The 26,298-nt window shown below is 42.5% G+C and overlaps 1 long non-coding RNA gene across 1 annotated transcript; it reads right to left on the bottom strand.

Moving 5' to 3' along the window:
* Positions 1 to 12,124: 12,124 nt before the first annotated feature.
* Positions 12,125 to 19,366, bottom strand: LOC137306937 (uncharacterized). Its single transcript, XR_010958965.1, has 3 exons — positions 19,331 to 19,366; positions 18,018 to 18,182; positions 12,125 to 14,244 (listed from the first exon to the last, which is right to left on the bottom strand). It is a non-coding gene; the product is annotated as an uncharacterized lncRNA (long non-coding RNA).
* Between the last annotated feature and the right edge of the window lie 6,932 nt (positions 19,367 to 26,298).

Raw genomic sequence — 26,298 nt, 5'->3', positions numbered from 1 at the left:
TAATTCAGTTGCCTTCAATTAATTGATGCATATTTCACCAAATTATTACTATGTTATCTCACACCTGAATTTAATCGTATATGAAATCAATATTTTCCTCATAATTAGTTTGAAATTCTACATTTCTTGGGGACAGCTGGAGAATCTGGAATGTGGCTCGACACCATTTTGTGGCTTGAGAATCATCCCTGGGACACTGATATCCCCTTCTGCCACTCTGCCACTGTTACATTGGCAGAGGCCTTGGGAGGAAGTCACCCACCTGCCTCGGAGGACGAGGGGGACTGGAATTTTTTAAAATAAATACATGGCTCTCCCCAGTGAGTTCATTCAGTGAGCGGCTGAGCCATTCAGAGCAGGGAAGGACCCAGGTTTGATATTTGATCTGTGATTAGCTGATCTCAGCTGGGGCAGCAGTAGGAGTTCTGCAATTGGACTTAGCACCCCCCAGATTATGGAGGGGAAAATTGGCCAAAGGTCCCATTTATGATTGCTGCAGTGTATTATTTGATTAGTTTGTCTCAGTGGTAGCACTCTCCCCTCTGATTTAGAAGGTTTCAAGGCCCCCCCCACTTCAGGACTTGAACACATAATCTAGGCTGACACTCAGGTGCAGTACTGAAGTAACGGTTCATCATCAGAGATGATGCCTTTCAACCGAGGCCCTGTCTGCCTGTTCAGGTGGACGTAAAATATCCCATGGCACTATTCAAAGAAGAACAGGGGAGTTCTCCTGGTGTCGTGGCCAACATTTATCCCTCAGCCCACACCACCGAAAACAGATTAACTAGTCATTTGCCTCCTTGCTGTCTGTAGGACCTGGCATGTTTGCCTACGTAACAGCAGTGACTGTGCTTCCAAAGTAATTCATTGGCTATAAAGTGCTCTGGGACGTCCTTAGGGCATGAAACAGTCTATATAAGTGCAAGTTCTTTCTAGATACTGAACTGTTTTATGGTCAGACAATATACAGTTGTTCTATTTAAGTTAACCATTGAGTTGCATTGTGTGATTTGCATTTTTGGGTAACTAGTTTGGTCTAAAGTGTGTACCATAATATAGCATGCGTTAAGAGGGAGAACCAACAATTATCAAAAATAACCTTCATAAGAGTTCATAAGAGACTTGCTAAAAATATAATCAATAAATGTTTAAAAAACTTTTAAAAATCATGATTTTTTTAAAAAATGACATGAAATCAGAGGAAATGGAAAATAATTACAGCAAAGAGCAGAGAATAATATTACAGGATTCCAGCAACATCGACTTATTTGAGAAACCTGTGTGATGGTTACATACTGTCACCCAGCAGGAACCCACAGTAGGCATCAGTTGCAAATTCCTGGCAGACTCCGTTATTAATGTGGGCATTGTAAATGTCACCCAGCCAAATCATATTGCATATCTTCAACTGCTGGTCACAAATCACTGGCTTAATGACATAGTCGTAGCTTTGCTTATTGAAGAAGGTCGTGCAGTAGTTGTCATTTCTTGGCACTTGTATGTGATACGTGGGTCAAATCCTATTACTCTTGGCATCCTGCTGTGCAGCTTAAATTATGTTCAGATGCCACTGGCTTTACCAGGTGCAGACATTTCATATATTATTGTGTAACATTGCAAAAAGCCTTGCGAACAGTTCTGGATAGATTTGGCTTGGAAATTTGTATAATAAATAAAAAAGATGGACTTTGAGCAGGCTGTGTCCATGAGTACGAAAGAGATTACATACAATGAGCCCATCACTTGTGTAAAGGAAATTTTAGGCCTTATTGCCTCATGGTATAAGCTGCTAGGTGTGTAGAGATCCCAATGAAATTTCATCATCAGCAAAACAAATCTCAAAACTCAAGCCAGGATGCAACCCATTCTTTCCTGGCTTTTGGATTTGGCAAAAAGCTGTCAACCACTGTAATCTCTCAGCAGATGTACACACATAGAAAAGGGGAAGGAGAGAATACTTCAAACAACATCGAATAAATGTATCTCAGTTAAATATTATATCAACACGTTTTTTAAGGACAAGCAATGGTTATATGAACCATTGCAGCCAAAGGACTAAGCTGAAATCTTGCTCTTTTTCAACCACATGCAATTATACTGGTAACTGCCTCAAGAACTCTTGTGGGGGTATATTTTCTGGAGTAATATTAGCAAAAATGTAAGCATGAGCTTGAAGCATATTTCCCTGCTTTATATTTGTCAACTTTTTTGCTCTCAACAGTGTTAAACAAATAGCGTGTTAATATGGGAGATGTAAACATTTTGAATTGTGAGTGATATTGGGGTGCATGCCATGTCACAGCCTTCAAATCATTCCTGTGTATATATAATATGCTTGGCAGCAGGGCTGAGAGAAAGAGTATCTGAATTCAGTGGAGCTATCGCACTTGAAAGGATCACAGAGTTTGTGTCAATCAATATTTATCACTTAAGCCTATGAATACATTCCAAATCACTAAAGAATCTGAATGCAGCATTTGGGAAAAGATTCTGTTTTATCCTGGCAACCACAAGTCTTGCGATGCATCAGCATTAACTGCTCCAGTGACTTTGGCCTTGTATATGTGAGGGTTAATTCTAATGGATGACAACTTTCCAATGTTGACCCTGCAATTAAGGAAAGTGTCAAATGGAGGCCAGGTACTTCACACAGGACCCAAGGGGAAATGAGAGGGTGAGTCGTGGCAGAGCTGCTCTCGTTCAGCTCACCTACATTACAGTGGCTGCGCTTCAGAAGTAATTCATGTTATGTAAAGTGCTTTGGAATACTTCTGACAAATGTGATAAGGTGCTATATAAATGCAATTTTGTCCTTTTCTTTCTTTTCTTTTTTCTTTTCTTGAAGGAAATCTGAGAGCAGGATATCTGCCCAGTCCTTCAGGCTATAGAATGGAGCATGCTAGCATTACACATTTCCCTGCTGATTTGTATGATTTTGTTCCTGTGTGCTATCTTGATCATCTACCTCCAATAGCCATTTGTCATTGTTGCCATCTGTAATTCAGTTATAACACCATGAAATGTTGCTGTGTTACGCAAGAGACAACTGACAACAAAGTATTTGAAGGCCTTTGTGGAGCTGTACTGTAATCTGTCACTTCTGAAATGGTGCACAATTACTATTACAATTCTTGTGGTAGTGCGTATCCTATTGTCCTCTCATGTTGGGTTTAGGGAGTTGGCACTGGATTCGTAAGCTATAGTTTCAGATCATTGCCTCTGTCACCTGCCAGAGAGGGAACCTCATTAATTAAAGCAAACACGGACATTAAAATCCATGGATTAATCTCTGACCTAATGGCCATCCATTTGTCAATTTTCCTTCTGTAAATATATTGCCTAGTCTGAAATTGACGTAGTTAAGTAAATTTTGGTGCTCTAGGGAGTTTGGAACCTGATGTAGCAAGTGCTGTTCTGAACAAAGGAGTGGTAACTTGAGAAACAATTTAGATGTTACTCAGTGAAGTTGAGACTACATCTGGAGTACTTTGCACAGCTTTGGTCTCCATTTTCCAGGGAAGATGCCACATTATTGGAGCACGTCCACAGGAGAGCTACAAAGCTGATTCCTGAACCCGATGAAGATTTTCATAGCTAGGGAGAATTTGGATTCAGGAAAGTTCTTCTGTTAGGCAAAGGATTGGAGGACCAGGGGATACCATTTACAGTGAAGAGAAAATCGGAAATGTAGACAACATATTCTTCGTAAGAGGAGGCTAGAGTTATGAGGTTACCCCTGGGGCTGGTAGAACGGAAAACCATGGCAGGTTTTAAAGAAGGACTGAATGAATTCCGGTTAGAAAAGGGGATACAGAGCAATTGGTTCCAGAATCACAATAAAGAAACTGATGGGTGGTTTGGAAGGGTAGGCTAGATGGAACGATAATCTCCTGCCCAAAACATCACAATGTTACTACCAAGATTAGTATGAACTACATATAGAGACTGACAGATCTGCAATATATGTACCTCAGCCTGTTTTAAATCTTTCCATTTCCAACTGGATTGAAATGAATCACACAACACAAAATGCCGTACTATTAGAAAATCAAGTAATGTGACTCGCAAATCACAATCAATGCAATTTGTAACTACCATTGATCATTCTCTAGCTTGTAAATTTCAAGACATGGCTAAACCATTCAAGCTAGTTTATAGTGTTAAATAATAAAGAGCAAATGGTTTAAGATCCCATGAGTGAGATTCTGTAGAATGGAATCCTGATAAATCCATATTTGGTTTGCCAAGTACTTGGATCATTATTAGCAATAGAAATAAGAATAGCTCTTTAGTGGAACTGATAGAAAATACTTTGTGATGTTACAAATGATCTTCATCACAAAACAAGTTCGTAAAGCTCTATTCATTTCACAGTGCTGTAGAATATTAATTCTCACAACTTTCCATTCAATGTTTGCACCGTTTGGTTAATCTATTGACCAGCAGACTAGCTGTAGTTGGTTACAAAGTTGCAACACAATCAAGATTTGATGTCACAAATGGTGAGGATGATTTCAAAAGTAACTGAGATCGTATTGCAGCCTGCAGCTTACTTCAGCTCAACTGCTAAACTGCTAGTGAAGCAAGTGGATTATTTTTGTATTCCCTAAAGTTTATGGTTAAAACAAATGATTATTTCATTGCTCAGAAATCAGCATTTTCATTGCCTCTGGGACTTCTTAAAATGCAAAATAATGCTACATGTGATAAGTGTAGAAGTTTGTGGGGCTGTGCCAAATCACTTTCCCTCGTTATGGGCATGTAAAGTTCACTGCATCTGTGGATCATTATGACTTTAGCAATTCTTGTGTTACACAAATAGATGAAGGGAGTACAACAGCAGTTATACCAATAGTCCACATATATCACATAACAGGAACAGACTTGTACACTTACCCCCAGTAACTGCATCCCTCACTAGCACTTTGAACAGTTGGGCAGTGCTCCACTCAGAATGCCAGTTTTGGATCAAGAGCAAAGAATGAAATAAAATAAAAGCACATCAAAATGTGATTGTAATCTGGGACAAAAACACAATGTGGTTTCTAAGTAAAATACTGAATGCCTCCCCATGTAAAAACATTTCTTATTTCCCCCAGTGAAGATGACTGTCTCATCCATATCATACTGGGAGCCTTTCAGTATCCTATTTATAACCAGACCTCTCTTTGTTGGGAACTGCAAATAAATAAAACTCATTTTTCTTTGGTGTTCACATCAAATGCAAAAGGACCACTGCATTCCTAATCACCTCGTTAGACAAAGTATAATTATGTTACTCCAGTATTTGTTTCCAGGTCTTCACTGGCTATTGTAAAGCACATTTTCAACTCTTTAAAATATTACCTTTCTCTTTATATTATTTTTTTAGTATTCTCCCCTCCTCCCCTGAAGGGACAGACCCATCCTTGGATACAGTTACACATAATCCATAAACATTTCAGTACCTTACCCAAGTGACCATTCTTCATGTGTCAGCCTAGACCGTAAACGGCAGCAGGCTATTTGGTTATGGTGCGGGAGGGGAGGATTTTACGTTTGTGATTATGCAAATGCATTTTAGCGGAAACTCGAACTATAACCTAATCGTCAATTTGCGCCCAATTACCGATTGCGCCCAAAGTGGAAACTCTACTCCTGGTGTTTACTCGTGCATACTTTCCAGTAGGAGTCAATGGAAAGTAATCTTTTGAGCTGACTTTTTCCCCCTCCCTCACTAACCCAAGGGCATTGAGGCCAACTGGAGCTCCCTTACTGCCTTCTCATCTGAGATCAATTAACTCAGCACAGATCACAAATTGAATCCACGACCTTCCAGCCTGTCTGGTTCATTATCACACTGGACAGTACAGTTAACCACTGAGCCATGCAAGCTCTTGGAGGTAGGTGGAAACCTGCTTGGTTTGCAGGTAGGATTAGAGTCCTAGGTCAGAATTTCTTTAGACTGCACTACTTGTCCATCAATCAGTTTAAAGACAGAACATTGCCATCAGCACCTCCTCTATCAATCAGGCAGTTGCAAGGAATTTTTATTAATTGTAATTATTTTCTTTAAAATCATTTTGTTCAATCAGTGAATGATGATATCAGTAGCACTGACTTCGGGAAGTTTCCAAATTTGCTAACAGGACAGAGTTGAGTTAATATGTGTGCACTTGAGATGACAAGATTGAAGCATCTTGAGTTAATGACTGCATCTCTTCACCTGCACTATACTGCTGCCATCAGTAACTCCTCCCAGTCAGTCATCACCAATTAAGTCATCAGTACTTACTGTTTAAACAAAGCTGTTCATGAAAGTTACTGCTATTCACAATTTTTTGAAACTGATCGAGCTCACATCGCCTCTTTACTTCCTAGAGTGAGACGACCCAAAGTCATTGCACACAGGGACCCATTTTGGCCTGCAGAGAGAGGAGGTTGTCATCACACCAGTCTCAGCTGGATTTGATCCGAACTCCCAAAGGTGGAAAGAACAGTATGTTGACTCACTGCACCAACTAAATCTGTAGAAACTCCTCCATAGAGCTTGGAGATCAACATTACATTGAACTAGAAGCAAACGGGAACCCCGATTCTTAACTCAAGGCATGGAACCGGCAGGTCCAGGATTAGGCTCACCCCGGCTCACCGACGTGAAGCTTGGGACATTTGAATTCCCAGGCCTCGTTTCAATAAGTTAGGCCCGACTCCCGCTTGAACCTGGCATCAATGAAGTGATGCCAGCTTGGCAGGAAGTGGGCAAGCATGGCAGGAGGCCGGGGCACAGGAGGGCCAAGCATTCCTTGTGGGTCAAGCATTTCTTGTGGGTCCTGCAGGTACACTCCTGTCCCACAAGAAGGCCTTTAAAAAATGTAATGAATGTAACTTTTCAGCCTTCTTCTGACGTCACAGACCCCAACTTTTAAATCTCAAGGAGCCCTGGCTTGCCTGGCGCAGGGTGTGTGTGCAGTGTGAATCCGATGAGTACCACGCTGCCTGTATTATAACCCCCACCCTGCAGGTTCCATTCTTGTCGGGTGCGGACAGTTAAAATCGTGGCTCGGGTGTCTTTCAAGTGGACATTGCGGAAGGAAAAAGTGTGGTTCTAAATCTATGAATAAAAAGATTGTGGGGCCCAATTTCCTCATCAGCAGAACTTGGGTGGCTGGGAGCAGAAGATCCGGTTGGGATCTGTTCACTAGCTGCCGGCAAGTCAGTGCCAGTTCTGGGTTTTTCCGCTGGAAGTGGTGCTGGCATGTCTGTTCAAATATGGGCGGGCATACTGTAATGAGATGCAAATGATGGAACTATGTCATGCGGCCTCGTTCCCATCATTTGTGCCTTAGCGATACTGGGAACAAGGAATGATGATGTGTTCCCGGCCCCATGAGTTGATATGGGCCGCATGAGGGGTTTAAACATTAAAGGTCACATTGGCAGCCAGAAGTCTTGCTCCACCGAAGATTTGATGCCATTGCAGCAAAGAGGAAAATCTGCCCCCAGGAATATCGAGATGAAAGATTACATAGAATTACAGCACAGAAACAGGCCATTCGGCCCAACTGGTCCATGCCGGTGTTTATGCTCCACACGAGCCTTCTCCCTCCCCTCTTCCTCTAACCCCATTAGCACATCCTTCTATTCCTTTCTCCCTCATGTGTTTATCTAGTCTTCCCTTAAAGACATCTCTGCTATTCACCTCAACTACTCCACGTGGTATCCCGTTCCACATTCTAACCACTCTCTGGGTAAAGAAGTTTCTCCTGATGCCTCACTATTAAATCAGTTTGACTTCTATTTTGTGGCTTGGGATGGGAAGCTGATTCTGTCAAGGATCACTTTAAGATAGGATCAAAATTCAGCTGTACAAGTCTACTAAAAAAAAAACAATGCAGGACACAAAAAGAAGTAGTCCCCCTTATATTATTGTCCTTTAACACCACAAATGAAAATGTAAATGAGATTAGTTTAAAATGCACCATCTTTAAGGTTTGATGATATTCAATATGCTGAATAATGAATGTGAAGAACTGGAGAAAGTGTTATGGTCAGAGAAGGTTTACGCATTTAAATGGTTTGTCTGGTTTAAGCATTAGGGGGAAGCGTAGGAATTGATTTTATTTTATAGGAATTCTATGCTTGGATCAGGTGCATGGTTACTTGAAGTTGACTGCATTATTATGGGACCCCTTGTGTATTGAATATTGCCTTTTAAATGCATCGGATAATAGTTTAAAACACTACATTCCTCTTCATTGAAGAATTATAACTGTCTGCCTTGGTTATTATAAGAATGCAGAACAAGCAGTAAATTCCCACAGGTGTTGCCTTGAAAGCAAAACAGGGATGGAATTGAACTATGGAATAAACGAGGTTAAATTCTGCTGTAGCTTTCTGTCTCCTTGTTATCGACCCTGGTGGTTACGAGGTTGTCGTTTATCAACCCGTGGAGGGATCTGGCTGTTTGCCACAATGCACAATGTGTGACCTGACTCCCTTTAAATTGGTTTGTATGGAGCTGAGCCGGAGTCCAATTTAAACACCACCATCGCAATACAAAGAGTTTGTCTGACAGCTCAGGGACCATCAACTCCCCAGAAAACCATAAACCATGCAATTGGAAAAATTCCGTAACTTAAATAAAAAGGTGGGGGGGAATCTTTATAATAAATGCAGCAATTGAAGTTTCTGTTTTAAATGTTTCCAGAAGGTTGTTTTTTTTGGGTCCGTGTTCACCGATTTTGGGGGGGTGGGGGGTGGTTGTGGAATCATTTATTTAACTTCACTGTTGATTTTAAGTGAAATTGCAGCAAGAATGGCCAGGAAGTGCATTTAGCACCAATGGTTCCTCCCGTTGCTAAGCTGTGCTTCACAAGTGTCAATAGTAACCCCATGATGTCAGCAACAGCGCACTCCACCAATCAATTAAATGAAGGAAAATAAAGCATTATTTTGGTGTCACGATGAAAACTGTAGTCTCAGGGGGTTTGAGTGCAGCATCAACCAGCAAGGATTGTTTTGTTCGCTGTGCTCATTGACCTACATTGGCTCCCGGTCCAGGAACGCCTTGATTTTAAAATTCTCATCCTTGTTTTCAAATCCCTCCATGGCCTCGCCCCTCCCTATCTCTGTAACCTCTTTCAGCCCTACAACCCTCCGAGATCTCTGCGCTCCTCCAATTCTGGCCTCTTGTGCATCCCCAATTTTAATTGCTCCACCATTGGCGACCGTGCCTTCAGCTGCCTAGGCCCTAAGCTCTGGAATTCCCTCCCTAAACCTCTCTGCCTCTCTTCCTCTCTCTCCTCCTTTAAGACGCTCCTTAAAACCTATCTCTTATGAAGCATTTGGTCACCTGTCCTAATATCTCCTTATGTGGCTCGGCGTCAAATTTTGTTTGATAATCGCTCCTGTGAAGCGTCTTGTGTTTTTTTTGCTACATTAACGGCGCTATATAAATGCAAGTTGTTGTTGTTATGCAGGTCCACTGGTTTAAAAGAAACAGCTCTTCTCATGTTCACGTCCATTGCTGCCATGGTATGTCATCACTCTTCCAATTTAGATATTCACAACCATTGGCCAATGGTACCATTGGAAATGAGATTTTAGGAGCCATCATCATATACTAGATTGTAGGGATGAGCAAATGGACTTTCATTGAATTATAACCACATTGAATTTTAGGTCTGGGTATACGGAAACATTTGACTTGACTAACATTGAATTTTGGGTCTGGATAAACTTGGACTCTGTTTGAATGATTTTGAACTTTGGGCCTAGATAAATGCAGACTTGAGGCAAGATAATCTCAGATTCAAGTCCAGATTAATTTGTATTTCGGCCTTGATAACCTTGCATTTCAGGATCAGATCAGTTCAGATTTTTCAAGTATGAGATTTGGATTTTATTTCACTATTTGACTGGAGCAAGCCATGCAGAAAAGCTGGAGTCACACACCAAATGAGTTTGACTAGAGGGCTCCGGCAGATATCCTTGGACTATATAGTCACATGACAGTGACAAGCATCTCTGTTACTGCATAATCTGGAGATATCTGGCAGTACACAAGAGTTGTAAGAGCATGAAAGAGCAATTCTCGCTGTTCTGGAGAGTGCAAGAGCCTAGAGGAGGCGTGCATCACACTAATGTCACAAGCAAGTGATGTGATGATGTTCTTACATTTTCTTTGCAGCTAAAATTATGGGATTATGTCTTACGTTTATCAACAAAGAGTAAAAGTTTTCCTAACAACTTTATAGGGGTGGTGACATCCCTTCCAGCCAGCAGAGAGTGAAGACATCAGTGTGAAATGGATTAAAGCTCAGATCCTAGCTGTGACTTGGGAAGGACAATTTTGTAGCCCCTATACCACCAGTCCTGGGTGGTCAAAGTTAACTTTTAGTGAAAATGAGATTCAATTACTTCTCGCCTAGATTTGTATTTTAATATTTAGCACAATGAATCATAGTACAGTGAAATCTCCTTCAGTGAAACCTTAGGCCCATGTGGACTGAGAAAGTCATTATTAGCAGAGCTTTATTTTATCAAGGTTTCAACTGCTTCACCATCTGCAATGGAAGTTCAGTCAGGACCAGAAAAATAGTTTGCTGTAATGAGAGATTTACAATAACCAAATTCAGTGGGTGGGATGGGGTGGGGGGAGGAGGACAGAGTGGAACAGTGGTTTATAACATTGACTTTTCATCCCTGGAGGTTGAGTTCAAATGGTTGTAAGGGTCTCAAGTGAAATAAGTTTGGCCAGTCTCAAACCAAATCAAAAACTGCACTAATTTGACAGTTGGTTGAGGGATAAATATTGGCCAGGACACTGGGGAGAACTCCCTTGCTCATCTTCGAATAGTGCCGTGGAATCTTTTACGTCCACCTGAGAGGACGGGACCTCCGACAGTCCCTCAGTACTGCACTGGAGTGTCAGCCTAGATTTTGTGCTTAAGTCTCTGGAACAGGACTTGAACCCTTGACCTTTTGTCTCAGAGGCACGAGTGTTAACTACTCTCAAAATTCCTCTTGGGACTGAACTGATTTAGCACATAATTACACCCAACCCAGCAATAATCATTTTTGGCTTGTTAAGCATCTGTTAAGGGCACACAATTTTGCTGATCCCTGACTTCCAGTCCCATGATGTTAGTTATACCTGCTATAATAATGACATTAAGTGGCTGTTTAGCTACCTATGTGGCACTCTTGTAATTGCCTCCTGATTAGACACTCAGTTGTATGATACTTTGTGTACCTTAACACATTCACACTTCCACAAAACACAGAGTAAAGTTGGCGATTCCTGAGATTGTGTTAAAAAATAGGCAAAAATTTGAACTCCCATTTCATAGAATCATAGAAATGACAGCATCGGTGGCCATTTGGTGCATCATGCTGGCTCCTCAACTAGAGCTATCGAGTCTAATCACATTTCCCTGTCTTTCCCCATATCTTTTTTATGGTCTTATCCAATTCCCTTTTAAATTATGTTATAATCTCTGCCTCAGTGCCCACTTGTGGTAAAGCATTCCATGTTCCAATAACCTTCCTGTGTGGAAAAAAAATCTTCCAACTTCCCCTTTTGTTTTTCTAGTGATAATCCTCAGTCTATTCCCCCCTCCCACTTGTTACCAATTCACCAATTAGTGGAAACAATCTTTCACTATCCTTTCAAAACCTTTAATAATTTTAAAAACCTTTATTGGATCTCTCTTAGCCTTCTTTTGTTCCAATGACAAAAGCCCCAATTTTTTGAGCCAGTTAATGTATTACCTGTGCACTGAGTAAAGTTAACCCCTCCGAGGTCAGAAGTGAGAAAATTAACATGATTACAATAGGAGGCATTCTTCTGAGTTTGGAGCTAAGGTATATTGTTGAAACAGAATGGAGTGAGTATCATTCTGTTCTGACTTACGCCCTGCCTAAATTAAGATGCTAAGATTGGGTGTAGAAACCGAGAAAGCTATTTTGTTCCTTAGGGCCAATACTCCTCCCTGTGAAGAGAACAGAAAATCCTCCTTAAAAAAAACTTAAAACATTCCACTCCATCAGATTTCATAAGAAATATTAAATTATTCATTTTTGTAGAACATAACAGCAATCAACACTAATTTGATTCAGTTTCTGAAATATAACCTGTTCTGATCCAGACATTTTGATGTGAGCCCACTTTATTATTTTTATAGTTCATGCAGATAAAATGTGTGCAGGAAAATGAGTGGGGTCACGGAGGCCTGAATACTTGATGACATCTCATTGGAGTGAACATCCTTAAAACAACCTCATGCAGCTGCTTTGTGGCTCGTACTATGAGGTACATATTTTAATGCCAGTCTGGTTTTGTTCCGTATTACTGCACTTAACCTATTTCATTCCAACACAAACATTGTTTTGTGTGCTTACAATTGCAGGTTCAGAGTTAATTTTTTTTCCTTCCCCCCACCCCCAACCATAATCTCCAGAGATCCCCACACTATCAGGCGAGCATTCGATCGTCTTGGCTGGAAGCTAGTTTGAAATCTCGACCACAGTCGTGTTCTATTCAAGGGCAATTTTCTCCCAATTTATTTAGACAAGTCATCGTTTACTGATAAACACACCCAGACAGGGAAAAAAACGCTAGCTAGCCTGCTCCTCGCCATCTATATTAATTTGCACAATTTTCTTTACAAATCGCTTCTGCTGCCAGTGACACAGGCAATTTGTCTTTTATCTGCAACATGATGTGATAATTGGTGGAGAGATATTATGCAGGGATGAATGCTAGGTTCTGAGACCTCTATGGAATTCTGGCTCTATCCTTCATATTGCACAGATAGTTTTATAGTACAGTCAATTCTGGCTTGCCACAAAATGTTATTTACTTATTAGGGATAGTCACGTTGAAATATTGGGTTGTAACGTTTATTTTATAACTTGAAAAGTGAGAAACACTCATGGAAAAAAAATACTCCTGTGAAAACACTGTTGATGACGTAGGAGGTTTCGGAAGCCAATGAAAATGTAAGGACAAAGAAAGTATATGCAGGTGTGAAAATGTCAAGGTAACCAACAAAACTGTTGGTGTAAAATTAACCTTCAAGCCTAGATTTTCCTACAGTTTAGACCCAAATGAATAGTGGCGGGTTTTAGACAGACTCAAATGGGAGTGCGTTGTTTGCACCCAACTTTCCACTGTTAGCAGATTTGGATAGATGCAAGGAGCACACTAGTGGTGGGAGCAGAAAATTGCATGTGTGAAATTTAAAGGGAAGGGGACAATTAAACATCTTTACCCAGAGAATGGTTAGAATGTGGAACTCGCTACCACAAGGAGTAGTTGAGGCGACTAGCATAGATGCATTTAAGGGGAAGCTAGATAAGTACATGAGGGAGAAAGGAATAGAAGGATATGCTGATAGGGTTAGATGATGAAGGGTGGGAGGAGGCTCGTGTAGAGCATAAATGCTGGCATAGACAGTTGGGTCGAATGGCCTGTTTCTGTGCTATACATTCTATGTAATTGGATTTTTTTTTGTATAGCAATAAGAGGTGGAGCTAGGGATAGCTGTATCAGGGACAGATGTTTCACAGGATTGACCCTAATGATTGAAAGGCGCACAGAAAGACTTGGAGAGCTTCTGCTGGGGTTAACAGTGGACAGATCCAGAGCCTTTTCGTGGCCCAATGCATGCACCAGCCAGCAACTGACTGATATGAATTTGTAAAATCTACCCTTATATGTTTAAACTTTTGCAAATAAGCAATAGAGTATTGAGCAATGGTACTGTCACGGAGAGGCTGCCACAGGCAGGAGAAGTGGGCCTGGATTTTTCTCCATTGGCCTCTGCTTCTTCAAGTGCTGTAGGGGCAGACTGCAGTGCTGACAACAATTACTGCACAAGGTCACTCATGTGGCGGTTAGCTATGTATAACTGCGGTTGGACTTCCCCACACTACCCAGATCATCTTGCAAGGAGCTAAGCAGCTCTGCATTATGGTGCTCCTGCTGTAACAGGCTCAATAACTTCTGTATCCCTTGCAGCATAGTAGGGACACTCAGCAATCGGAATCTGGGTTCTTTGCCAGCTGGCCCATCAGCCAACACTGCTCAACCCTTTCCTCCACAGTACTCATTCTATGCTTCCACTTCAACATCACGAGCCATTTCTCCCATAGTGTATGTATCTGTGCCTGCTTCAAGTGGGGTTATTGACAATTGGTGTCCAGTTGGCTCATGCTCTTCAGGTGTGGCTGGTGGTCTACTGGATGGTTCTTGTTCTATGAAGAGAGCAGATGGTACAGTATGGGTACATAAGCACACATTCATTTGGGAACATAGGAACAGGAGTAGGCCATTTGCCCGTTCAAGTCTGCTCTGCCATTTTCTTAGCCATGGTAGTTCTATCTTTTTAATCTCAATTCCTCACCCTTTTTCCTGAGGGGAAATTTTCCACCTGGCAACATCTGGCATGGAATGTACAAGGTAATCATACAGGAATTCCCTCTCACTGGATCCCTGCCCGATTTAATGTAGTACATGATCTTCCAGCCAGCTAAAGTGCTCTGCATGAATTGTGTGAGAACTTAATTTAATTATTAAAGTGAATTTAAATGCTTGCAAGTATGGCAGTTTCCTGTATGTAGTGTTCTACTCACCCATTTGGAGTGGGCTATAACCCTTTTAAGAGCTGCTCTCTTGCTGGACTTCCCGATCCTCAGCCATTTGTGTTACAGGCCAAGCTCTTTGAGCAAGCTTTTCCTGTGCCTGTAGTCTATTGAAATTAGGGAGAGGAACTTCCATTGGATAATTGGGCCAGGCTTATCTTTGCAGGTGCAGGTGAACCTGCGTATTGGGCCGGCTCAAATCTATTTGTCCCATGATCAGTAAGTCGAGGCTTCAATTTTGTCTCAATTTTTTGAAATATGTTAAAACCTAAATACACCACACAGTCATGTAGCTTCCACTACCCACTGTTATCAGGTAACATTGTCTGTCTGCCTTCATTGTCTGGTCTTATTATCTACCTGTCTTCCTTGTCTGCCTGCATTCATCGTCTGTTTCATCTCATTGCTCATCTGCATTAATTGTCTGTCTCCTTTCATCATCCATCTGGTCTTATCATCTGCCTGGTTTCATTGTCTGCCTCCCTTTATCATCTGCCAGCAACAACAACACATCAAACCCATGAATCCCATCATTTGTGCCCTCGAACCCTATCCAGCTCCTGTCCACCCAACCTCCCCTCTTCAGCCCCATGCTCACTTACATCATCAGGTAGCCCGCAGGTAGTCCCTACCTCCTTCAGAACTGTTGCTGAAACCCTTGAATCCCTCCATTCCCTTCAAACATCTTCCTGGGGCCAAATATCCGGCGAGGATTCCACTGATCTCCTGCCGTAACCCTCCAGAAAATAGTGGAGACCCAGTTGTGTCGGGTCTCTGCTGTTTCTGGAAGTTTCCTCTTTGCCTTGAATGGGGCAGAATTTCTGTCTGCCCCTTTACAAGGCAAATGATGGCCAGGGGGCGGAGCCAGGATGGAGACTCCCTAAACTGGGAGTTTCCACTCTCAGGCTGGAAGGGGTCCTGGCATAGTAGTGGCAGCTAGTATGCCTTATGAGTGGAGGCGTATCAACATCCAAGCAAGTGGCCTGGAACTCCAAAAATTTAAATTAAAAAAAATTATGTATTTTTGGCAGATCAACCCCCTTGATCAGAAGGCCGATAGGACCAGTGTCAGGGTGGGGAGCGCCTGGACAATTCCTGACCCCGCAGGCGGGCAGGCAACAGAGTTTCTGGTAGATATGGGCAGGCAGAGGCGACTAAACAGAATTAAAAATATTAAGCATACGAACAATGATGGACAGGAAAAAAAACACTGGTCCATCCAGCCTGTCCCACACAACTACGATGTTTTGTACATCACAATACATACACTCCCCACCCCACTGGGAGAGGCGAAAAACCAAATAAAAACCCACGGCCAATTATGGAACAAAATCTGGAAAATTTCTCTCTGACCCCCTTAGGCAATTGAAACTAGTCCAGGAGACCACGCTGGCCCTGATTAATGTTCTACAGTACCTACCTTTTGTGCAAGGTGATCTCCACCCCAGCCAGAAACAGGTCCAGCAAATCTACCCTGATGATACCCAGCTTTACCTCCCTGCCTCTGTCATCGATTCCAACTGCCTGTCCGGCATGAAGACCCAGATGAGTTGTAATTTCCTCTTGTTTAATGTTGATAAGCCATCCTCTTGACTCCTGCCATCAATTCCATACTCCTGGTCTTGACTCGATCAACCTCCCTGGTAACTAGCTCAGGCTAAGCACAAAGGTCAACTTGCAAGCTGAGCTTCCTTCCTCACATCCAATCCGTAACTAAAACCACTCTCTTGCACTTATGAAACTTTGTCCACCTCTGCCCCTATCTCTCCCCTACTGCTGACAAGACTTTAATCCATACCTTTATTCCCTCGAGGTTCAACTTCTCCAACATTCTTGTTGTTGGCTTCCACTCTCCACAAATTACAACTTATTGAGCGGCCACACTTTCAGCTACCAAGCCCCTGTCATTTAGAACTCCTCTTTAAATCTTCTGCCCTACCACCTTCCTCATGCTTTCAAAAGCCTCCTTAAAAACCGTTCTCCTTGACTATGGTGTTGATTTTAACTACCCATTTAAAGTGGAGCAGGGGACTTACCCTCTCCTTTCCTGCCCCAAGCTGGCAGGATCCTCTTTAAATATGCAGATCAGGCTCACATGACATCATTAGGGCCCAATCTGCTATTTTAACCTGAGACCTGTGAGTAGGGGAGCAGTGGTGGCTTCCTTATCAGGTTAAACCTGCTGGGAATAGCAGCCAAGGCCAGAAGAGGCCCAGCAATGTACATTTAAAAAATTTTTTTTTAGTTTCCTTGTGTGCTCCCCCAGGCTTCAATGAAATCTTAGGCCTCCCCTGCCCCAGCCTTCCCCCAACCCTCACCCTCTGACGGGGATTCCCCTTGGGAATGCTTACCTTGTGGCGGGGACCGTTCCCCAGGGTCCCCGTCGGCAGCACCCGTTTCCCACTGACCTCCCAGTCGTGTTGGTCGGGCAGTCAGCAAGCAACATATTAATGAGGCCCGACTGTTAAAATCGGCCGAGCATCCCTGCTACCGCTCACGGACGGTCTGGCCGCTTGCTTGACCGTATTCCCGCCCAGCGGTTTAAACAAAGCCCTATACTTTCATCCCCCAGCTTTCATTGTCCCTTTTTTCTCCTGCTCTGTGTTCATCTTTTTCTTCCCTCTACCTTGTAAAGTGCTCTGAGACCATTTTTCTGCATGAAGAGCACAATAGAAATGTAAGTTATTGTTTTATCACTTGCCCGTTCTCATTGTCCACCTGTCTTCCCACTGCCTTCAAGAAGTTTTTGGAATTTGATACTTTCTTCAGGTAACGACTTAACGTTTCCTGATCCCTCCGGTAATCAGTTGAATTGTCTGCTGCCTTCTATGTAATCGATCTTCTAGGCCTTTCTAAGCTTCTTACTAAGCTTTCCAGTCAACACTTCTGAATTGAATGAAGACACATCTAGATTTCTTCATCATGAATGAAGATGGGTTAATGGAGCTCAAATTGTGCACATAGCGCTTTATCTTGTCCTCGGGACATCTCAAAGCCCTTCCCATTCAATGAAATAACGTTTGAAGTGTTGTGTGGGCAAACATGCCGGACCATTTCTGCACAGCAAGGCCCCATAAACAGAAAACTGATTGGTCACTCTGTTTTTGATGATGTTGGTTGGGAGAGGGATGTTGGTCAGGACACCGGGGGAACTTCTGCTCTTATGCAACAGCCTACCACCCATTATAGGTAAATGAACATTAGTTCCCTTCAAAAGGAAACTTGAGATATTTCTGGTATAGTGTATTATACCCCTCTGGAGACTGCAAGTGATGCTGCTAAAGCATTTCTAAGTGACCTTGGCGAGCTAGTTGAGTTGAACCTGAACCTTTTAGATTTTGATGAGTAGACATTATAGCACATTAGTCAATTGAACTGGCACTCACTGTTTCACAAAATCTGCTTCAGTGCTTCATGGCCTTCTAAGCACCATCAAAGTGGTGTAGCTTGTTGATGATGTATTTGGCAGCACTGTGCAGTGATAGGTAGTGAATTCAACCCACAATACCCAGACCTCAAGTTCCAGTCTTCAGTCATTCCGTCCAAGCCATCTAAAGCAATGGAGGAACATAAATATTTATCATGACTTCCAAAAGATGATTTGGGGAAAGTTTCCTAAACTATCAGTGCCTTGGCTACCAGTTATTAAAATGGAGAACAGACCATGCAACTGATACACAGATAACACTAAACTGTGTGGGAAATGGGAAGAGCTCGGAGAGAATAGTGACCATCAGCTTGGAGTCTCATCATTCTGGAGTCTGGCCCCATGCTATCTCGGGGGACAATTGTGCAATACACTGATGACAGTGTGATAATGAAGATGAAAAATTGTTCTGGCAGTTTCAGTCCATTCTAAGTGAATTCAAAATGTGCATCTCAATCCGTGGTGTGTTCCGTCCAAAAGGACCGTGGAATGACTTTGGATTGAATCGAATCTGAGTTGCTTCTGGAGACCGCTGCAGCTCAGTAAACTGTTATTAAATGAGCCTGGCTTAATAGAGGAAAATAAGGAGAAAAGATAAACAAAGAGATTTGTTTCTTCTTGCTAGAAGGCAAGATGGCGTTCATCCCTCTTCTCCACTCATTGGGATAGATTTTGACTTTTTAGTGGCCGACCAGCCAAACGGGCATCTTGAGGCTGCTCGCTGGTTTTAGGGCCACAGGAATGTCGGCCGACTGGAACGCATGCTGTAGCAGGTAGGTTCTGGGGAGGGGGAACAAGGCCAGTGGCGGGGGGGGGGGGGGGCGGGGAAAGAGTCTGGACCGGCAGCAAACCCGCAGTATTTTTGTGGAGACTGGAGGAGCACTCCTGCTCCTCCGCGCTCCACAAAAATAATTTAAAACTCACCTTTCCAGGGCCTCTTCAGCTCTATCACTAGCGGAGCCTGCACAGCGCACATTCTGACCAGTTCTGTCCTAAGATGGCAATCAGGGTCCTGTAGAGGTCATTGGACCCCGATTTTCATATTAAAGGGGGCCTACTGGCTGATACAGGCAGGTGTTTCGGGCCGCTCAGCGGTAGGCCTCTGAGAATCACCGGCATTAACGGGACAGTAAGTCTATTCTGAGGCCATTAACACCCCAATAACACCGGTTTCTGCAGGTTAAAATCAACCCCATTGTATTTTATTTTCTCTCCTACGTTTGTGTTTTTTCTACTCTAAACCATTCTTAACATAAAAGAGTTGATTGGCACCTCATTCCCAGGCTTCTGACTATGCTGATCTTGAGCTGGCCACTAGGAGGTACCTGAGAGTTCTCAGGCTGACTCACCCTCCAATCATCTCTCCCCTCCATGGCGAGAAATACCTAATTCCCCATCCCCATAGGACAGAGATCAGAACCTCGGCTCGGGGTGGGGGGGGGGAAATCATGGGTACAAATCCATGTCGTATCCCGTCCCCCACCACCTAAAATGTGCATTGGCGTACCGAAATGATATGTGCCCACGCAACCAGTCTTCTTTTTAATCCACACAAATCTGGTCAAGTCCACTTTGATAGAAATATATACTGTAATTCTTGGCTGTGTTCAGGTATACATTTTTGCCAACCAGGGAGACCATCCTGAATAAGGGTCTGGTGCAACCTTCCCGTTATTTGTATGTATTTCTGGCTGTAAGCAACATTTTCTCTGAACTAGCCTGGTCCATATAACAGAGGCTTTTGAGATCCCTGATATCCCCTGTGATATTAGCGGATGAATGCATGACACGTTTGTCTGACATTCCTTTGCCCACTATTTTAACACAGGCATGAACCTATTTATTTTAGATGGTTAAATGTCCCCACTAAAAGAGCAGAGAAGTAATGTCATACAAAAGTGTGTTGAGCATTCATCTGCTAATACCACCCGCAGTAAATTCTAGGCTTTAATGTTTTCAGTAAAAGGGGGCTGTTGTGGAGGTATGATCCTCATTAGCTGTGAAGAAGGACAAGTACAGGGTGCTCCTGTCTGTTTAACGGTGACCTTGGGGGTCATAGGGAGACCACCTTTCCTTCTTCTTCCTTTCTCTCCTAAACCTCTCATCCATCCATCATCCCTGCGCCCAGGAGACTAGAACAGACATAACACATGCACACATGAATCTGAATGGAGCAAGCGGGCCCCAGCTGAAGATAAATTGTGAACAAGCTGTGAATAAAATTTATATTTACGAGGTGGCTATCGCCTCCCCTGGCACTAGCCATTACTCAGTGTCAGCTCTAGAATTCAGATTGAGATAATTGTCCAAACAACTTTCTGTTCCTGTACTTGCTAAAGCTGGAAGGGTGTAGATTTAGGGTTAAGTGAGAAAAGTACCAAAAGATAGTAAATACAAAGGAAATAAATTAGATTCTAAGGTGAATTGCGTGTGTGTGTGTGTGAGAGAGAGAGAGAGAGAGAGAGTAGGCAGAAGTTTGGAAAGATACAAAAAGACAAACATGCTTCGATATTTCCGTCTGCATTAGTTTCAATGAACTTGCAAACGTGTTTACAAACCCTGCATTTATGGATCTGTTAAAACGCACGCAGGAAAATATCAGCAATAATCTGAGTGAGAAAGCTCAAAATCTGATACATAAACTGGAAGATAAAAATACAATTCACTAGACCCACAATAGGGAAAGGCAGGCAGGCATTGGAGCCACAGATACCTGTTGGAAGATTCATGTGAAAAATAGTAAAATTGAGAGATAGACAGATAGCACGTTTGCAAGTTCATTGGATAGATAGATAGATAAATCTCAATCGAAGGACAGTAAAACAGATCTGTATATAATTACAGAGAGAAATAGTTGGATAAATAGTAAACCAGGCAGACACATAAATAGTAAAACATTTTGCACAGATGGATGGATAGATAGATAGTAAAATAGATAGGAAAGGAGATGGATGACAGATAAATGGCGAGTTGAATGTAGTGATTTGTATGCCACTGGGAGTCTGCATTGAATGCTGCACAACTGAAAAACAAAAGACAGACAATTAGATGAAATCTTACACTCTCTTCCATGATAAATCCCAAGTACAGGGGATTCTCAGCTCTCCCGTCTTCAGTCAACACTTTTTAATGGAAGCATTTCTCATTTGACAAATGGGCTTTTCTTTCAAAATAATGACACACAAACCAAATGCTTGCTCTTTGCAATTGTATTTGATGCTTGAAAAAAAGATACATGTGTACTTAATGTGATCCTGCATATTGTACACTAAAGAGTTGGCACTATCAAATAAAATCAATCCTTTACCTTTTTTGAGGACTGCAATAATATTGTCACCCCAGTACGCGTATATAATTCTCTCTCACTCAACATGTCCAGCCAATGCAGAACAGCAATCAACAAAGCCAATAGAATGTTGAGTGACATCACCAAAACAGTAGAATCCAAGCCAGAGGAAGACATGTACAGGCCACATCTTGAGTATTGTGTCTAGTTCTGGTCGCCAAGAAACAAGGGAGACATTCAAGTGCTGGAGGCAGTGCAGAGCAAAGCCATGAGGCTCAGCCCCAATGTCAGGGGTCAGGGTTATGAGAAAAGACTAGAGAAACTTCAGATTTCAAGCCTGGAAAGTAGACATCTGAAAGGTGATCTTATAGGGTATGTAAGATAGTAAATGGTATGGAAAAGGTTAATCTGGAATATTACTTTAAATTAAACAGTGGGAGTTGGACAAGGGGACATAGATTTAAACTAGTAAGAGGTAACTTTAGGACTGATATCTTAATGCAGAGAGTGATTAACCCTTTTTTTAAATTCGTTCACGGGATGTGGGCGTCGCTGGCGAGGCCAGCATTTATTGCCCATCCCTAATTGCCCTCGAGAAGGTGGTGGTGAGCCGCCTTCTTGAACCGCTGCAGTCTGTGTAATGAAGGTTCTCCCACTGTGCTGTTAGGAAGGGAGTTCCAGGATTTTGACCCAGCGACGATGAAGGAACGGCGATATATTTCCAAGTCGGGATGGTGTGTGACTTGGAGAGGAATGTGCAGGTGGTGTTGTTCCCATGTGCCTGCTGCTCTTGTCCTTCTAGGTGGTAGAGGTCGCGGGTTTGGGAGGTGCTGTCGAAGAAGCCTTGGCAAGTTGCTGCAGTGCATGGACTACTGGGCAGAGTGGTGGAGGCAAAAACCGTGGAATCATTTAAGAAGCAATTGGATACAGCAGTGTAGGGTTGTTCTGGATAGATGTATTAAGATGGGCCGAATGATCCTCCTCATCTGTAAGTATCTTGTGAATAGAATTAGAATCAATTCACAAAGGGTCTACCTTCTACAAAGGTGTTTCTTGCAGACTTTGATAAGCGACAAATCCTTTGGATCCAACAGGCAGGTTTGTCCCCTCAAGATGAGATGTTACACATGGACAACCTGAGTTCTAGTTCAGCCATGGAGCTCGTTGCATTTGGACCTGAACCAAAAACCAGCAAGCAGAGTTACTATTTTATGCCATGAGGATTCCGTCATGTAGCAGGCATTTTATTTGAAATAAACAAACCAATAGATATGTTAACAACCATTACACCTTGGTAGGACAGGCGATAATGGCTTGAAAGCTGCAATTTCCCCCCAAACTGATCTTCACCCCGATTACAACTGGAAATTGCAACTCTGTCAATCCGCATATATTATCATTTCAAATAAGCTGTTCCAGCCATCAAAGCGACTTTAGCTTAATTGGTTTTTGAACACAGACATTTGCCTCTTTCCCATAGACTGATTGTCTGCTGACTTCCATTTTGAATCTTGGTGAAGGACGACAGTTTCTATTTTAACTAGCTACTTAACAAAAAAATATGAAATAAGACAGAAATGTGTGTTTCTGTGACACCGATTTCACGCAATCCAAAAGGCAGTTTTGTTTTGCCCTCGTAGGCATAGGCCTAGTTCTGAATATTCAATGTGGACCACAGAGTGCTGTAAGGGAAGCTTGCACTTTTAATAAGGACACAAGAAAAAGTCATGGACAAGAAAAGGAGTTCGGCCCATTGATATCCCACCAGTTCTCCAGCCCAGCCAGCAACCAACTGCGCCTTGAAACTCCCCTTCTGTCCTTTGTACTCGATGAAAGCTTGGCATGTTAATGCAAAACTTACTGGTAGAGCTTCCATTAGTTGCAGAGGAGGAAAAAATTCACACTGACGTTTCTTTCCTTCCAGGACCTGGTCAAACTACCTGGAATTTGTTACAGGGCTATGTTTAGGTTAATTAGGACTGTTGAATTTGCAGAATTTAATAGTGCCTCCCAGCACGATATATTCATACATCTCCATTCAATTACCTTTAATTCTAGCTACCACGCATTTACAAAGGTATCCCTCGCTCTCTTGCTCTCTCTCTCTCTTCCTATCTGCCTTGTTGACTATTTCTCTCATTCTCTCTGTTTGCCCAAGTGAGATATAACAGCTCACGATTGTTAAGCAAGTAAAGACGTTGAATTGCAAGGGACGATTGTTCTGTCTGTAATATCTGTAAGGAAAGATAGGTTTAGAAGGTATTTAGGGGAACCAGGCTCGAACAGGCTAAATAGTCAAGACTTTAGCTGGAACTGCTGTGCCACAAAGTAGACTGCTTTTAAATTAACTTACTGCAGCTGCAGGATGACTAACAGCCATGAGCATCCTGTTATTGCAAACTAAGGGAGGAACATAATGGTATCTCCACTCCTTCGGACATACTGGAGTGCTGAAACTAGCTAGAGCTTCCGTTATCTTCAAGGCCTATAGGGTGATTCATCAACTACAGGGACAGAGAAACATTGTGCTAAGGATAAGGAAAAATAAGAGGGTCAACAAGGCACTGTCTCATCTGGACAAGTACTTGTTGTCAATATGATTGGATAAATTAAGGGGAGTATTTGGGAAAATACCTGATTAGATGTATTTTGCTGCAGTTTTGTTTTTTGGGGTATAACTGGGGGGATCTGAGAGTTTGTCAGGGTAGAGGACAGAAAAGAAAGCACTCGGCGGGCGAACGAGAACAAGAGTATGTGAATGAAGGAACGGGGTCGCAGCTTCTACCCAAAGAACAATGGAGTAATATAATTCTCAATTGTGCTTTGTAAACTACTACTTAAATACTGTAATGTATTGATTCTTGCTTGTGCTAAATAAAGTCATATGACTATTAACCAATATGGTGTGAGAACAATTGAACAGAGAGTCAAATTGACTATATATCCCATGTGCACCAGTTCACAGGGCCCTGCAGGGACCTGCCTTTTGCACATGAGACACCTTTCTGATAGCCAGATTGGTGGGTGGAGGAAGCCACTTCTCCAGCATGCCCATATAACTGAATGCCGGGGCTGCTGGGCACTGAGGAATGCAAAGAAGGTAAGTTCAAAGGGTCAGAAGGAGGAGTAGTGTGGCAGTTTTGAGGTCATTTTTAGCCCGTTATTCCTTTTTTTTTGTATTTTTTCTCCTGGCACTTAGGTGCGCATGAGACTTTGTGCCAAATGATTTCTTTTTTTGTCCGCAGCCCCATTACTAGTACTAATAGGTTTCCCAATGGAAATCCCCCCTTATCTGAGGTAATTAGAAAAAGAAAAGGGGAACCACAAGAGGTGCTCTATGCCCGCCGACTGGTACCCGTACTTGCAGAGAGAGGTGACCAGATCTCACTTTGCCAGACAATTAGTGCATGTGGAGGGTCCAAATCTAAAGGTAGCCTGTGACAGGAGGCCTGATGTTACAAATGCAAATATAAAGACCTGACTAATTATTATGCTGGATGGTTCTTCAGAAGCACTCAAATCACAGCATGTCATTCCTTACATGGTACTGCATGCATGAAGGCATGCCAGGGTGATCATCAGCCAGCAAAGCTTGACTAGCCACACTCGCCAAGATGCCACCGACCATGTTTGCAGGCATTGTCACACCTACCTGCCAACGGTTTTGGAGAACTGTCTTCATAGGGTCTGGGTCAGGAAAAAGCTGATGCAGAGTAAAGACACCTGTTGCTAACATGCACCATTGGGCTGGCACATCCAGGAGCAGAACTAGTCAGCTGTGGTCTCAAGCCTGCACACGAGGTTTACTTTCCCTTCATTTTTGTCTATCCACTGTCCCTTCAGCCTTGGCAGCCTTGAGATGCCTATTGAGTCTTTCTAAAAGCTTTCAGAATTGTTGTCCCCTATTGTGACACACCCCCTGTAATCGTCCCCATACCTTAAGTTTCACTTACACCCAATTTTCCACTCCTGCCACCAGTGTGCTCCCTTCACCTGCCAGAATCTGCATCTGGATCTGCCAGTAATTATGCAAATGACCCAGGAAATTTGGGTGCTATTCGCACATTACCATTCAGGCGGCATTGGCACCATTTTTGAACCTTTTTAGACTTGATTTACACCAGTAGAGGAGAATCAGCCCCCCCCCCCCCCACTATTACCTGATCAAAAGAAATACAGACTGGTAGCAACTTACAAGGCAGTAATTACATAGTGTGGTCTGGTGATGCATAAACCATGAGAATGCAGCTTGAATGGTTTATGAATATCAAAAGATCTATGAAACTGAATTACTGCTGTAAACTCACTTAGCTATGTAGTCCATAGGTTTTTTGGGAGGGAAGGTTTGTAGCAATAGGAACACATAGAGTGCTATAAAAGTAGCATAATGTGGGTCAAACAGTAATGGAAATGGCAGTATTATATGAGCTTGAGATATCTAGTATCACATTTTGCATTCCTAGTTTTTCCTGGAGCAAATAATCCTCCTACCTCCCAACCAATTTCCAAGTCAAAAGGCTACCTCCAATTCCATGCATTCTCATTTTTGCTAATAATCTCTTGTGTGGAACCTTATCTAGTGGCTTCTGGAAGTGGTATTTTCATCAAGGAAGTGAGGATGAGAGAGGACAAGTAGTAAAGGGAGAGAGGATCAAACAGATTGAGAATGAAAAGAAAGAAAGACGGGCAGCTCAAAAAAGCAAAATATAAATGTTACATCATTGCATTCAATCAAGATATCTTAATCCTTTCTGCATTGTTCTTGATGAATTCTCACCCCTGTGTATATGGGAAAATCATCAAGGAAAAATGCATTGTATATAGGAAAAGCCTGATGGTGATCTGGGAGAACTGCCTTTGAGAGCATAGTGAACTGAACATCACTTGTTTAACACATCTCACTGTTAATTACACAGTGTTGTTTGATTAGTGAAGTATGTGATGAGGAGGGATT

This window comes from Heptranchias perlo, chromosome X (genome assembly GCF_035084215.1).
Source record: "Heptranchias perlo isolate sHepPer1 chromosome X, sHepPer1.hap1, whole genome shotgun sequence".
NCBI lineage: Eukaryota > Metazoa > Chordata > Chondrichthyes > Hexanchiformes > Hexanchidae > Heptranchias > Heptranchias perlo.
The sequence above is the reverse complement of the archived record's forward strand: the minus strand, read 5'-3'. Positions and strand labels throughout refer to the sequence as shown.